The sequence below is a fragment of the Empidonax traillii genome, unplaced genomic scaffold (genome assembly GCF_003031625.1).
Source record: "Empidonax traillii isolate 1590-97213 ecotype Southwest subspecies unplaced genomic scaffold, ASM303162v1 scaffold946:size445097, whole genome shotgun sequence".
In the NCBI taxonomy this organism is placed as follows: Eukaryota; Metazoa; Chordata; class Aves; order Passeriformes; family Tyrannidae; genus Empidonax; species Empidonax traillii.
The window spans coordinates 225973-242017 of NW_020956139.1; the positions used below are offsets into that span (position 1 = coordinate 225973).

At 37.7% G+C, this 16045-nt stretch overlaps 2 pseudogenes; both read right to left on the reverse strand.

Annotated features, from left to right (window-relative positions):
* Positions 1-12868: 12868 nt before the first annotated feature.
* Positions 12869-13792, reverse strand: LOC114067653 (annotated as a pseudogene).
* Positions 13793-14722: 930 nt separating this feature from the next.
* LOC114067654 lies at positions 14723-15608 on the reverse strand (annotated as a pseudogene).
* Between the last annotated feature and the right edge of the window lie 437 nt (positions 15609-16045).

Here is a 16045-nt window from a genome sequence, read left to right on the forward strand (position 1 = left end):
GCAAGTTATTTTATTGTAGGTCTCTGTACTATAATGTCTGTGGACCAAGTTTGAAGTTGAATTCCCCTCTTAATAGTCTCTGTCATCCATGATACATAAAAAAGTATCATAGATATCATATTAGGCTGAGTCAGTTGGGGTTGTTCAGCCTGGAGAAGAGAAGGCTCCAGTAGCAACCTTACAGTACTTAAAGGGGGCCTGCTGGAAAGATGGGGACAGATGTTTTAGCAGGGCCTGTAGTGACAGGACTAGGGGTGATGGTTTTAAAATAAAGGAGGGTAGACTCAGACTAGATATAAGGAAAACATTTTTTATGATGAGGGTAGTGAAACAGTGGAACAGGTTTCCCAGAGAGGTGGTTGATGCCCCAGTTCCTGGAAACATTTCAGGTGGATTGGGTTTTGAGCAAGCTGATCTAGTGAAAGGTGTCCCTGCAGGAGGGTTGGACTAGATGGCCTTTAATGGTCCCTTCCTACACAATCTATTATATGATTCTAGGATACTACATTTTGTTTAAAAAGTTGAGTATTTGTAATTATATTTTGATAATACCAGACTTCATATCTGCTAACTGTACTTCCCTGCAGTTTTCAGGAGACCAGTGTTCTCAGTGTGGAATAGGTTTGCCTTGATAATCCATGACACTTTTCTCTGTATTTACTCTTCCTCTTTTTGTGTTAATAAGATCTTTATTTAACTAAATTTAGATCTGTGGAGAAATTAGGAGTGTCAATATTTACAATGACCTTGAGTATGACTAATATCCCTGTTTTACAGGAGGGACTCTGTTTTACACCTGAAATGGTGAATTAGAATTTTTATGTTTAAAAATACAGACCACAGGGAGTTATACAAATACTAAGGAAAATAGATAATTGCAAGATCAACCATATGGTTCTGTTTATACCAATCTGGCATATTTGGGGATATTTCAAGGTTAGATTCTCCACTCTTTCTCCTGCAAGTATGTATCCAAACTTGTAACTGTTTAGATTTCACCACACTGTAGTGTGCCACAGAACAGAACAGAGGGTTAAAACAGAGGCCAAATCATAGAATCATACAATGGCCTGGGTTTGAAGGGACCTTAAAGATCATGTAATCCAACCCCACTGCCATAAGTAGGGACACCTTCCACTAGACCAGATTGCTCAGGGCCCCATCCAACTGGTCCCTGAACACTTCCAGGGATATGGCATCCCCAGCTTCTCTGGGCAATCTGTTTCAGTACTTCACAACCCTCACAGTAAAGCATTTCTTCCTAATATCTAATCTGAACTTACTCTCAGTTTAAAGCCATTTCCCCCTTGTGCTATCACTAAATGTCCTTGTAAAAAATTCTTCTCCGTTTTTCCAGTATCTCCCTTTTAGGTTCTGGAAGGCTGCTATAAGGTCTCACCAGAGCCTTGTCTTTTCCAGGCTGAACAATGCTAATTCTCTTAGTCTTTCCTTATAGGAGAGGTGTTCTGTCCCTCTGATAATCTTTGTGGTCCTCCTCTGGACTCTTTCCAGCAGGTCTATGTCCTTTCTGTGCTGGGGACCCCAGAGTTGGATGCAGTACTCCAGACTGGAGAACATGACATCAATTCATCCTTTTTTTTTGGGGGTAATATTTGTCTCTCAGGAAACTGAACACTGAAGAAGATAATTTTGCTTTTAGATGGAAGGGTCCCACTGCATTAAAAGACTCTCCCGTGGATGTATTATGAAGTGAAATATAGTAATTGTTATAGTGTTAGGGAAAGCCAAACAATTAAATACTTACATCTCTCATTTGATTGTACTGTCCTTGAGAGTGATCACTGAAGTGTGTTAAAAACGAGTTGTTGTAACGCATATAAAAAACCAAGTGCAAATGTTAGTCATCTTGCAATGTTGTGCTATGGGATTACAGTAGGTGGGAATGGTTGAAGTCAATGCATATTACGAAAATGGAGTATGTGGCATAAAATGTAATTGCAGAAATTGTTGTGAATTGGAGGGTTTGTTTACACTGACTGTATTGAGAAGATGAACGCTATTTAAATTTTCATCAGTGCAGCAACAAGAGCAAAATTACAATTGAGTGGGAAAAAGGAATGGGAGAGGAATGGATCTATTTGCTCTAATACCTCAGCCAAACAATACTTTCTTTACTAAAGTCTAATCATCAGTGTCAAGAGCAGAACTAAAATTGAGTAATTTTTAGAGATTGCTGGGGAAATATCTTGGCTAGTAAAAAATTTGTTAGAGTTGATGGGACCAGAAAAGGAGAACACCTGCTTAAACATTTAGAGTCTAAGTTGAACTTTTATATCTTGCTAATAAGGTGCCCATCAGTGTATCTTTACCAATAAACTGGAAATCTGATGAGGAATGGAGGAAAGTGTGACTGCTGTGCAGGGCTAAGGGTTAGACTCAGTGATCCTTGTGGCTTCCTTCCAATTCAGCATATTCTGTGATTCATTAATACCACTATTTTTTCTTGTACTTCACTTACTTTGGTGTTCTGTCATTTAATGCCATTTAAATCAGTAGTTTTTATAATTTATTTTTGCTTGAATGATTACACTGTGAATCTGTTCTCAACATTTATAAGGCATCTTTTTTTATTACAAGAGGAAAGCTACAGTCCTTTCTCTGTTTACTTTGTAGTCCCTGTGCAGTACTGGAATGGGAGTCAATCAGTGCAAATTATAATCAAGCCTCATGTCTGAAAAGCAATGAGCATCTGAAGAAATAGTTTTGAAGGGGAGAGTTTGTAATTAACCTTTCTAACATAATTCTCAAAGGTACTGGGCATTCTTGATTCTCCTCAACTTCAAAGAGAATTCAGTGTATGGTATTTTCTTGCAGAATTGGGGGTGCAGAAATGAGAGCCAGATGATAATGAGCTGACAGGATGACAAACACTTGTGAAAGGCAACACTAAGAAAGCATTTCTTTGTCAATTTTTAGTATGTCATGGGTTGTGCAGTGACAAAAAATGGCATAAGATGGCAGTAAGAGATTGCAAAATATAGTGGTTTGGAGTGGCACATTCCAGTGAATCAACCCACTGGCTTGCAATAAGGATGATTGTATAACAAGTGATAAATAGGGGCTGCTGAGCTCCATCAAGATGTTGGGTTCTAACCTTTTTTTTTTTTTTTTTTTTTTTTTGCATCTTCCTTTTCCTCGGAGGAAAATCTCCAGTATATTTGACATTTATACTTTCTTATCTGAGTGTGGGAAAATTGAACAGTTTTCCATACTACATTGCCATCTGTGTGGAAGCACTTGAAATTCACTGCTCATATTTTTTATCGGTGCTATATGAAAATCCCTCCAAACTTAATATCATATTAAATATGGTATCATGTACTGATGGGAACAAAGTAGGTTGAAACAAACACATCCGTAATGCACATGCAGCTTTACAGCCTTCCTCGTGAAGCAATGTCAACAAGAGGCTTTTAACTTTATCTGCTGCTAAACTCCAGTGTGGAGAACAGGTTACTGTGGGCCCAGACCTGTGCTGGCAGCTCTAGTCAAACCTTGGGAGGGTAGAAATGGTGAGCCCTAGGGAAAGTTTTGTTAGGTGCTCTTATGACACCAAGGCTCTGGGGTTTTCTCAGAACTTTCTAGTCCAGGTTTCTGACCTGCAGGCACACAGCTGCCTTCCCTTGGCCAGAGAAATGAGTTTTGAATATGTAAGTAACTACTGCTTGTGTTAAATGTATGACACAGAGACAGGGAAAAAAATAGGACTATATTTCTGGAGACTCATTCCTGTAAGATTTCTCCAGTTTATGAATTGCTAAAAAAGAGACCATATGGGTTATTTGCAAAATATAGGTGTGTAATTTCTCAGTGCTAATGATCTCATTAGATCTGTGTTGGAATTTTCAGTAACAACTTTACATTAGTATATAAAGCTATATTCTGTAGCCCCAGTGTATAATTTAAATTCCTCTCAAACAAAAAGGTTCACATTTTCTGAATCCTTTGCAGTGGAAATGATGATAACATTTTTAGCTAGTGCTTTTCATCCTTAGATCTGAAAATTACTTATAAATGCGCATATCACTTGCCAGAAAGGGCTTTATGTGATCAAACAAAGTAAAATTAACATAAAGCAACAATGAGCAATAAACACTTTCTAAAGTGGCTGGCAACGTATTGTCTGAGCTCTGTTTTAGTAGGGAAAAGCACCTGTGGAAAAAAATTTTGTATTTGTCCAGGTTCATGATGACTTTCACTCAGTAAAATTATTCTTTTCAACATCTGTGTTAACGTAATCACTAGGGACTTATGTGTTTATGTGTGATTCTTCTCTGATATCTAAGCCAGAGGTCAAAGCACAAAACTGTCATTTAGAAAGATGATGTGGATTTGTTGTGCTCCCTGAAGGCCTTGGTCATGCTACAGCCATAGCAAGTGTCATCCTGGTATCACGTGGAAAGCCTAGGAACAATCCACAGACAAAGTGTAAGCATGATTTATACTAGCATTGCACTGATCAAAAGGAGGGCTTCAGCTAAGGACTAAAGTCATAAATATTATCATTATTAGGCTGCATGATCCATTATTTAAAAACCCCTTAAATTTTTTTCTGACGGAATCCTAAGCTGACCAGAGCTCTGGTATGGATCTTCTGAGGATGTTTCTGTATAGTGAGCCAAAAGGACTTTTAAACTAAAGAAGACAAGGTGTTTTTTTTTTTGGAAATAAAGTTTGTTTGTTTGTTTGTTTTTTAATGAAATAAAGTGACTAGGTGAAAGGGAGCAGAAAAAGATCCGAACCCATACATCATAGGGTGGGTGTCACAGCTATTTGATTAGATTTAAAACATAAATGTTCATTAAAGGAGAACTAGTAGGAAAAATGAAGTCCATTTTGAGATTGAAATAATCCATTTACTCCACATTTCTGAGAAGGACAGAGTAGCCTTAAAAGTAACTTAGGTCTTTCTTTCATTTTGCTACCATTTTTGTTTGATGTTAAATTCCTCATTCGTCTAAGATAACTGGATATTTATGGTATTTTACATTATAATAATAAATGCATAATAATGAAATTACAGTAATGGTACATTTTGCTGTGTCTTTAACCTGTTAATTCTAATGAGAAAGTGATAAAGATCCCTTGGTTTTCATACAATCATGTAAAGAACATCAAAGTTTGGCTTAATGAAATTCACTCTGTGTTTTACTCTCATGGATTCATATAGGTAGATGGATAGGAGTCTTATGTATTGGTAAGTATAGCTGAACTGAAAGTGTGAATTGTTTCCTTTCAATCTGCTTAGAAATTATTTTAAATTGTGGATATTTTTCTTTTAATATGGTAGGTTCTGCAAATTCAAGTGCAATGCTGCTTTTTATTTGTGTTCCTAGCCTTTTGCAAAGTTGGAAGCTCTCAGGTAGACTTCCATAGTTTTTAGGATTTAGTTATTTACCCATCTTTACCCACTGACTTCTGGTGTAGGCCACTTTTGACCATAACTTACAGAGAAGTTTCCATATTTCAGGTTTGTGTTCTGATAAAAGCTGCCTTCCAACAAGAATTCTGTTAATAAAAGGAAATTAGTATGTTATATATATATATGACAGCTTGGTTTCTTGCATATGTGCAGAGAGAATGGATGCTCTCAAGTCAAGGTTCAATTTTTTTTCTATTTTTGTCTTGATCAATGAGGTACCATGATTGGCAACTTCTATTTGGTAATAACATGTTTTCCAGATTATTTTATCTTCTGGCTACTCTTCCCCATAGTTCTGAATGATAAAAAGTATTTTGAAGCACAACACAAGTTATTTCTAATTTCAGAAAGAAATCTTTGCCATTAATCTTACAGTGGAAAATTTGAGAAAATTTTCATACATTGTCACTGAAGGCAACCTCCCTATAATTGCTTTCTTATGTACTGCTTTAAGATACCGGAAATAGTTGACTGATTATGTGCTGAAACTGATACTCTTGTCAGGAGAGGGTAAAAAAATCACTTAAATTAATCAGGTGATTTCGTTTCAGTGACAAACACGAACACACTTTAACGTCAACATTTTAACGTATTGCCTAAATCTAATAAACTTCTGATGAACTCCAGAATAGGAGACATTCTAGAATTCAGACTGAAGGTCCATTTTTTTATCATGACTGTTGCAGAAAGACTCTTGCAATACAGGTTTCAGAGAGAGTCTTGCACATCTCTTTGGCTTGTCTACTAGCCAGAAGTGAACGACAATCATATGGAACAATTTTGATGCAGTTTATTAAGTTTTAAATGGCAGCACAGGATATGAGGCCAGAAAACTGCTAGCCTTCTGGACTGGAGTGAGATAATCCGTACACTGTCCCTGTCTTAAAGATTCAAGGGAGAACTTTTCCTGCAGAGACTGGACTAAACCATCTTGCTCTTCTGTAATAATCTTCATGAGCGCTTTTGCCCTCATACTGCTTTTCTGTTAAGGTCTGACCCAAAGATCATTTACAGAAGAGAGGATCTTACTGTGGGCTTTGGCTTGGGTCAGTGAGTAAGGTCAGGTCAGGCATCACAAAGCTTGGCAATAAAGGGAAGCAGGTCACAAAGACCACACAGGTAAAGAAAATCCACAAGTGACATTTCTGAGGGGAGTGAAAAATGACACTATGGCAGAATTCATCTTAACAAAGTCAGACATCTAAAAGTTACTTGTCATATTTCCTTCATAGCCATAGGATAAGAAAGAGATGAGACAGTGATTCATTGAACTTGTCTTAGATATCTACTAGAGGTTGAGACGAACTGCCTTCTGGAGATGCCTTTTCCTCTCCTTTGACTATAAAGGAGCCCAGGGGACTAGCTGACATTCAGGGAGCTGACTTTTAGGTTATAAAGTTAGAAAATCCCTGTCAAAAGAATCTGTGGGAGTAGCTCTCTTTTGCTCTCTCCCCTTTCCTCCTCCTAGCCATTAAGACAGTACTGCAGGTAGGTCTGCTGGCTTGAAAATGCACCCTTCTGGTCCTCTGATATGTCTAGACACTATGCTTTCCTTTAGAAAATCTAAGCTAGGAAAAAGACATCTAATTGTTTGACCTGAAATAAGTTCCCTTTTCTCTGAAAAAAACATGATTTTTCTGATTCAAGAGTAATAATTTCAGTTGAATAAACTTCATAGATTACCTACAGTGAGAATACAGCTCAAGGTTCAGCTGCACCTCTATTTTCCTCCTGAATAGGATAAATACCCCCTAGTATTCCTTCCACCTCTCCTAACAATAAGTTAGCAAAAATTCAGATAAGATTGTTCTATATCCCAGGTGCTGTTCTTAGTACTGGACTACAAGGCAGTATCCAGAGGTAACAGCATTCTTGTTGAAGTCAAAAACTGACAAAGTTGACTTGTATTTAGTATGTATGTTTAGAAATCTGGCCCAACATTTATTCAGGGCAATGACTACAGAAATTATTTCATCTATTTCCTTGTATCATTCTACAGAGCCGAGTATAGTTATGTCCTTTATGGAGAAGAAAAGCACTTTAAAACAAAAGATACCCTCTATTTAAAGCCACAGAGGAGAAAAACTGGAGCCTAATTTCTTAGACCTAATTTTTGGCACCTGATTTTTTTGGCTACTGTGTTGGTTTGAGTTAATTTTTTTTTTCACATTTCCAAAGAAGTTTTTTTACTAGCAGCTTGATTCTTAAAAGTATTTGGTTTCTAAAAATATGTGTTCTTCCATAGTGGAGTTTTCCATCATACTGCCTTTTTAAGGACCAAAATATTTGGTCATTGATAGTCAATGACATTTAATTTTCTAAATTTAATTAAAAATATATTTGAGCTATTAAGGTAGTTAATCTTTAGATGGTTTTGAAAATTTAGACCTGCATATTGAATCCATTTCTGATTTGTACTCAATTTTGAAATAAAATTGTTTGATTAGAAATACGACTATTTTTAGTGGACCACAGCTCTTAATTCAAGTGCTATATTTTGATTCATTGCAAACAAAAATCTTCAGGAGACTAGTAGTGCAAATGAAGGCATCTCTAAGATACACATGAGTGGGTTTGGAAATAACCCTCAATTGAGATACAGATTTTGGTTTCTCTACCTTTTTTTTTTTTTTTTTTTTTTTTTTAAATCACTGGGACAGAACAGTCTCTGTTACAGTAAGGTGAGAGAAGAGAAAAAATAACTGAAAATAAAATAGAGCAGCTCATACAATACTGTGAATATTTTGCTAGAACATAATATAGTTTGAATTTGACAAGTGTTTAAACATATATGGAGCCAGATTCCCCTCCAGAAGCAAACATGTAACTTAAAGTCCCTGTTGTTGTAGCAAGTGGAGTTGGATCTTTTAAAAGAAGGTCAGCTCTGGAACAAATAGAAATATTACTTTTATTTTAGTTACATTGTGTAATGTTTGATTCTGAACTTATGGGTGCATCCAAAAAATAGAACAATACATTTAGTATGACTGTGCAGACATGTGCAGTACTGAAGCTAATATAGAGTACTGATCTCTCAACAAAATATGAAACCAAAATATATAAAATAATAAAATAATCCACTCTGTATTGTGAAATCTTTTAAAATATTATTATAATTAATTAAAATAGTTTTTAGTAGAGACATTCACTAAACATAAAAATAAGTTGGTTTCTTTTCAGTGCAATTCTCTGTTGAGTTAGCCAGAATTCTAAGCACTTGTGGGAATGCTTCAGTGTTAAAATATATGAAGGTGAATTTTTCTTTCTCTCTTCCATTGTCTTAAGAAAATGCCTAGATTTCTGGTCTTCAGAAATATTTTGACTAGTACTCATCAAAACAGTCTTTTAATATTCATTCTGAATCCCTGCACTAATTCCTCCAAAGCTTTAGGATTAGCCTGAGTAATAAACTAGGTTCTGAATAAACTTAATGTTGTTCTTCATTGCTTATAAACATATCTGTGTACTGCAATTAATCAGCCAAAAGCAAGAAAGCCAGAGGAAAAGTAAAAACCTATTTCATGTTTTATCAAGAAGAAACAATATTTTGCCTTCTCTCTGTAGCCTCAGGTAGAGGCCTGAAAAAGTGCTAACAGCTCTCTCTGGTGAGCATGCTCCTCCCTGTAATCCATGCAGTTTGTGAGACTGAGATGTACAAAGGAAAGAAGAGCACATTTCACAAATTCAACTTTGAAAATTGCATATGCATTTTCCTCCTTAGATTTAAACAGGAAGCTAGAAATACTTTTATGTGAAACAGTTATATCCATTCCCACGTAGATTTGCCACACTTTACCTCTGGCACAGCTAGAGCCTGTAGTCCATGTTGTGCCCAAAAGGACTTAAAGAGTTTGCAAGAGAATGACTGTGTTTGCTTGTCTTTGTGTCTGTCTCTTGATGGATTTGGATCACAAATACAAACATGTGATTCAAGCATAAAACTGGCACATATCCCCTGCCCAGAGAAAATTGCAGTTGAATAGTTTATTGATAATGTGAACACACAAAGTAAAAATGCTTCCAGATGGTTTTTCCAACTCCAGTAACTCAGCAAACATGTTAGATAAAGTGTGCTCTTCATCAGTCTCGATATATAAATGAAGTCATTAAACAGCATTATACATGTACAAAACCCCCATTATACTTGTAATTTTGATCTATTTAGAATTTTAGGCCCTCTTTTATGCTGAGCCATTATTTTAATGCAGATATGATATCCTGGTGAGAGGGGTATTAGGCTAACTCTGCTGTCTTGGTTTTGGATTTCACACTGATACAAACAACCCTGGTTCATAAGGTTTTGGAGTAAAAGTCACAAAACAAGGTATCTAAATATTAAAGTTATAAACTCCACAAAACACAACATTTTTCTTGATGTTTACAGAAGCTGGGTACAATTTGCATGAGCAGACATTGTCACCCAAATATTGAATGGGGGTTCATGCGCTTTTGTATCCTTAGTCAAATGCTTGATATAAGTCCAAAATTGCTTCCCAGATGAAAGGTTTCAGCATAAATGACTGCTTTACTTCCTGAAGGTGAAAGGACCTGTGTTCCCTTCTGCTAGGAACACATTCAGGCCTTTGAAGTGCAATTCTCGTATTCTGAAGGCATAACAGGGAAAGTGCCCCTTTTTTTTTTTTTTTTTTGGTAATGTATATTTTACATTTAGACTGTAGGTTGAGGAATGCTTCTCTATAGGCATTTCTTGATGTCAGTGTAGATTCCCAGTTTCACCTATTCCTTTGTTGTGCCCTGGGTGTAAAAAACTCATGCTATATTAAGTTTCCAGGAGCAAAGGAAGTGAGGAGAACTAACTAAGGGACTGTGCCACTTACGTTAAGCAATCCTGACTGATTCTGTCCTTGCCCATCCAGCAGATACCTCCAGGAAGATTTCCCTTGTGTATACATTTTTTTAAGACCTCTTGTTCTGTGATATTGAGTAAGAGAGTTTGTGTTGGGCTGACAGTTTGTTCTGGCATGACATAATTTTCTTTTTCCTTATGACTGTCTGTACTTCCCACAACACTTAGGGTCTGTGCACAGGGCACAAGGCAATCTTCTACCAGATAGCCCAGTTGAGGGGCTGCAGTTTCCTGAGCACGATGCAGGAACCATTCTTGCTGAGGAGCAGAGTATTTAGGCTGTGGTAATGCTGATATGATCTCACTGTTCCCAGCGAATCAGCTAGGCTGAGAATTTGGGTACCCTTGTGCTTCACAGTGCTGTAGGCATAGCCACTGGGCAGGATGGAGGAAAAGCTTGTGTCTGGTGCAGAAGGATCCTCAAAAGCATTACCTATGTTAAAGGTTATTTTTTGCCATAATCTCCCTTTAATTGTACTGCAGTGAGCTGTCTAACATCCTGTTGTTGGAAGGGTTTATTACCACTGCTTTGTAGGTCTCTCTCATCAATCTTTGCCTGTAGGCTGTCTGGAAAAGGGCTCAAAATTATTTTCCCTCCCCCTGCAAATAGACCTCCAGTCCACAGACCTTTCAAATTCCTCTTCATATAATCATTCTAAGTTAAAAAGCAAATAAATTCACATATATGGTGTGAGTCTGTTGCAAGGCAGTAAGCAAATCCAAAATTTGTATGCTTAGTTTTTTTTTTTTTTTGGTTTTTTTTTTTTTTTTTTTTTTTTTTTTTTTTTTTTTTTTTTTTTTTTTTTTTTTTTTTTTTTTTTTTTTTTTTTTTTTTTTTTTTTTTTTTTTTTTTAGAATGGCTGAAGGAAATTCCTATTTAAAAATCCAAAGAGCGGTAAGTTGCCCACACAATAATGCATCTAAGGAAATGTTCTATCTTAAATACGAAAGTCAATCCACTGCAAGCATGGTTGCTATGGCTTCTTTCATGGAGTTTGCACTTACTGTCTGTAAAACACATAACCTATCTATGATCTCCACACAAGGTGTCTCCAGACTCTTAGGGAAGTGATATTCAGCAATGCATGAACAGGCCAGACACCTAAATCCTGTATCATGTTTTATACTGGACCCAATGTCAAGTACCTGCTCTGGAAATACAATTTGCAAGTTCACGCTATGTACTTAATATCCTTCTGAATTTAATAGGGACCCTTGGGTATCTGGGATTGGTGTTAGCAATAGACAGCCCATGGGGATACACTGAAACAGCCTTTGGAAACAGAACTATCTCACTGTCTACCCATCCTCTTAATGCTGAGGTGAGAGCTGGATTTGCATCCTAAAACTATTTCATGAGCTCAGGTGATGAGCCATTGGATAGGAAACACATGTGCTTATTGGGAAGTAATAAAGATGTGTTTCCTTTAGCTTTCAACCAGGCAAAATTGAAAGTGTCCTTCTGCTGGGCCAGTAACCACTCTAAGAAAATGCTGTCTGCAGTTGTTCCATTGCAGACAGACTACTGTTATCCAGGAGTGTAAGCTTCCAGGGATAAAGGAAAAAGGGATCTGACACTACTGGGTAGGGGTAAGAGCCACAGTTTCGAAGAAAGGTGTCACTCCTATCACTGCGCATGCATTTTATTTGACTGCTTTCTAGTTATATGTGCATGAATATTGTTGGAGTAGAGATTAACACCTAGGACTCTCAGACTCTTGGCTCTGTTGTGGTTTAACCCCAACCATCAATCACACAACTTCTCTCTCACTCTCCCATTCCCTTCCTGGTGTGATGGGTAGGAGAAGCAGAAAAAAGGTAAACCCGATGGATTGAGGTAAGTACCGTTTAAGAATTCAAATAAATTTAAATATAACAACAACAACAACAAAAACAATGATACTACTAATAAACATGATAATGATAACAATCATAAGAATAAAAATGTTATTAAAAAGGAGAGAGAGGTAAATAAAACCCAAGAGAAACAAGCGATGCACAACAGAATTGCTTACCACCCACTCACTACTACCCATCCCATCCCATCCCATCCCATCCCATCCCATCCCATCCCATCCCATCCCATCCCATCCCATCCCATCCCATCCCATCCCATCCCATCCCATCCCATCCCCAAACAGTGACCTACCTCTCCTGATTAACTCTCCCCAATTTATATACTGGGCATGACATTCTGTAGTATGGAATATCCCTGTGGCCAGTTTGGGTCAGCTGTCCTGACCTTGGTGCCTTCTGGCTTCTTGTCCACATGCTCACTGGCAGAGCATGGGCAACTGAAAAAAATCCTAGAATCATAGAGTGGTTTCGGTTGGAAAGAACCTTAAAGATCTTCTAGTTCCAAAGCCCCTGGCAGGTACATGTTCCATGAGATGAGGTTGCTCAAAGCCTCATCCAACCAGGGCTTGGTAATTTTTTTTTTTTTTGCCTAAGAGTTTATTATTTCAGAAGACTGAAAGATGAATCAAAAATTAACTGAAATGGAAACATTTTATTTCATTACATAACCACAAAATTGTGTAGTTGAGCTATCAGAGGTGTTACACAACCATGTTATTACAAAATAAACTTAAAAAGTCCTAAACATTTTAATGGTCTAGTGGTGATGGCTTAAGAGGAATCTTTCTCATTGTAAACTTTTTGCTTCAAATTGTTTCAACTCTTCAGATACTCTTTGGTGTAAATAACTTTCTACTATTGTTTGTGACTGCAGAAGACACTGATGTGATGTTGTGTCCTGAGGCACTGGCAGTCTGTCCAAATAAAGTACTGCTTGAATGTGAGGCAGTAGTTGTTACCGCTGCATTAGAAGGCTGTGAGCACAGCATTGCTTGAAGAGTTCACCACAGAAGAATTGCCAGGCAAGGGCATTACTCCAAATGCAGGAAGATTACAACCAGCAGAAATGCCCTCAAGAATTGGAGCAATTCCAAACAGTGATGCACTGACAAGACTGGAACTCTCTGTAAGGGAGAAACTGGTGGCACTGTTACTGTGGCTGTTCAGAGGAAAGTTTGGCAGCTCAAAGTTTGGTGCAAAAGAAGGCAAGGGTTGAATGACTGTGTTCTTTAATTTAGATAGCAAAGCCGCTCTTACTGATGTGTTAAAAGCCTCCAAAGCTGAGGCAGCTGATTTTTCCATTGTCCATTTGGTTAGACAGAATTTATATAGTTCTGAATGTTATTGTTTGCTCTGCAGTTAAAACACTCCAGATGGAAGTGTTCTGGAGAGAAATTTGAAAAGCCTGAGACATTCAGCTTTTCTTTCACTGGTGAATAAGATGAAACTGTCCATTGTCCTGAAGATTCCCAGATTTCCATGTCTTTCACTACACATTCGAGAAGTCTCTCCTCTTCATGTTTATAGCCATCAGCAATATTTCGACTGCCTGTTAATGCAGAGAATCTGTTCTGTGGAAGGGTAAACACTAAGCAACCACCAAAATATGAGTGTGTTATCAACATTATTCTCATATTAAATCTAAAACCATAGCACTGTACCAGCTACCAAGAAGAAAATTACTCTATCCCAGCCAAAGCCAAGACAGACTCTCAGAGAGGTGTTACTATACCCCAGTTCTCTGGGATTTATGTCACAGTATCATTCCTGACACAAAAATAGTGCCTGAATTGATGTACAGTGACTTAACTGAGGATAAGATTCATCTGTCCTAATGTTAATTGCTTTGAAATTACTTGTTGAGTAAGAAAGAGATCTAGGCTCTTAAATGGTGGACTGAGAAAAAGACAGAAAATTACTCAGCCCATTCTGAAGCAGGAGACGCTGATGAATGACTGAGCAGAAAGATACCTATGTCAAAAAATATTCCTTTGAGTATGGAGGAAATGGAGAAGACTCGCTTACCAAAAGTGTTGAGCTTCTGGATAGCAGAAGTGGTGGGAGACAAATGGCACCCTAGCTTTGTCATAAATCAGAGTTTGGGTTCCCTATGAATGNGATTAACTCTCCCCAGTTTATATACTGGGCATGACATTCTGTAGTATGGAATATCCCTGTGGCCAGTTTGGGTCAGCTGTCCTGACCTTGGTGCCTTCTGGCTTCTTGTCCACATGCTCACTGGCAGAGCATGGGCAACTGAAAAAAGTCCTAGAATCATAGAATGGTTTTGGTTGGAAAGAACCTTAAAGATCATCTAGTTCCAACCCCTCTGGCAGGTACACGTTCCATGAGATGAGGTTGCTCAAAGCCTCATCCTACCAGGGCTTGGTATTTTTTTTTTTTTTGCCCAAGAGTTTACTATTGCAGAAGACTGAAAGATGAACCAAAAATTAACTGAAATGGAAACATTTTATTTCATTACATAACCACAAAATTGTGTAGTTGAGCTATCAGAGGTGTTACACAACCATGTTATTACAAAATAAACTTAAGTCCTAAACATTTTAAAGGTCTAGTGGTGATGGCTTAAGAGGAATCTTTCTCATTGTAAACTTTTTTGCTTCAAATTGTTTCAACTCTTCAGATACTCTTTGGTGTAAATAACTTTCTACTATTGTTTGTGACTGCAGAAGACACTGATGTGATGTTGTGTCCTGAGGCACTGGCAGTCTGTCCAAATAAAGTACTGCTTGAACGTGAGGCAGTAGTTGTTACTGCTGCATTAGAAGGCTGTGAGCACAGCGTTGCTTGAAGAGTTCACCACAGAAGAATTGCCAGGCAAGGGCATCACTCCAAATGCAGGAAGATTACAACCAGCAGAAATGCCCTCAAGAATTGGAGCAATTCCAAACAGTGATGCACTGACAAGACTGGAACTCTCTGTAAGGGAGAAACTGGTGGCACTGTTACTGTGGCTGTTCAGAGGAAAGTTTGGCAGCTCAAAGTTTGGTGCAAAAGAAGGCAAGGGTTGAATGACTGTGTTCTTTAATTTAGATAGCAAAGCCACTCTTACTGATGTGTTAAAAGCCTCCAAAGCTGAGGCAGCTGATTTTTCCATTGTCCATTTGGTTAGACAGAATTTATATAGTTCTGAATGTTATTGTTTGCTCTGCAGTTAAAACACTCCAGATGGAACTGTTCTGGAGAGAAATTTGAAAAGCCTGAGACATTCAGCTTTTCTTTCACTGGTGAATAAGATGAAACTGTCCATTGTCCTGAAGATTCCCAGATTTCCATGTCTTTCACTACACATTCGAGAAGTCTCTCCTCTTCATGTTTATAGCCATCAGCAATATTTCGACTGTCTGTTAATGCAGAGAATCTGTTCTGCGGAAGGGTAAACACTAAGCAACCACCAAAATATGAGTGTGTTATCAACATTATTCTCATATTAAATCTAAAACCATAGCACTGTACCAGCTACCAAGAAGAAAATTACTCTATCCCAGCCAAAACCAAGACAGACTCTCAGAGAGGTGTTACTATACCCCAGTTCTCTGGGATTTATGTCACAGTATCATTCCTGACACAAAAATAGTGCCTGAATTGATGTACAGTGACTTAACTGAAGATAAGATTCATCTGTCCTAATGTTAATTGCTTTGAAATTACTTGTTGAGTAAGAAAGTGATCTAGGCTCTTAAATGGTGGACTGAGAAAAAGACAGAAAATTACTCAGCCCATTCTGAAGCAGGAGACGCTGATGAATGACTGAGCAGAAAGATACCTATGTCAAAAAATATTCCTTTGAGTATGGAGGAAATGGAGAAGACTCGCTTACCAAAAGTGTTGAGCTTCTGGATAGCAGAAGTGGTGGG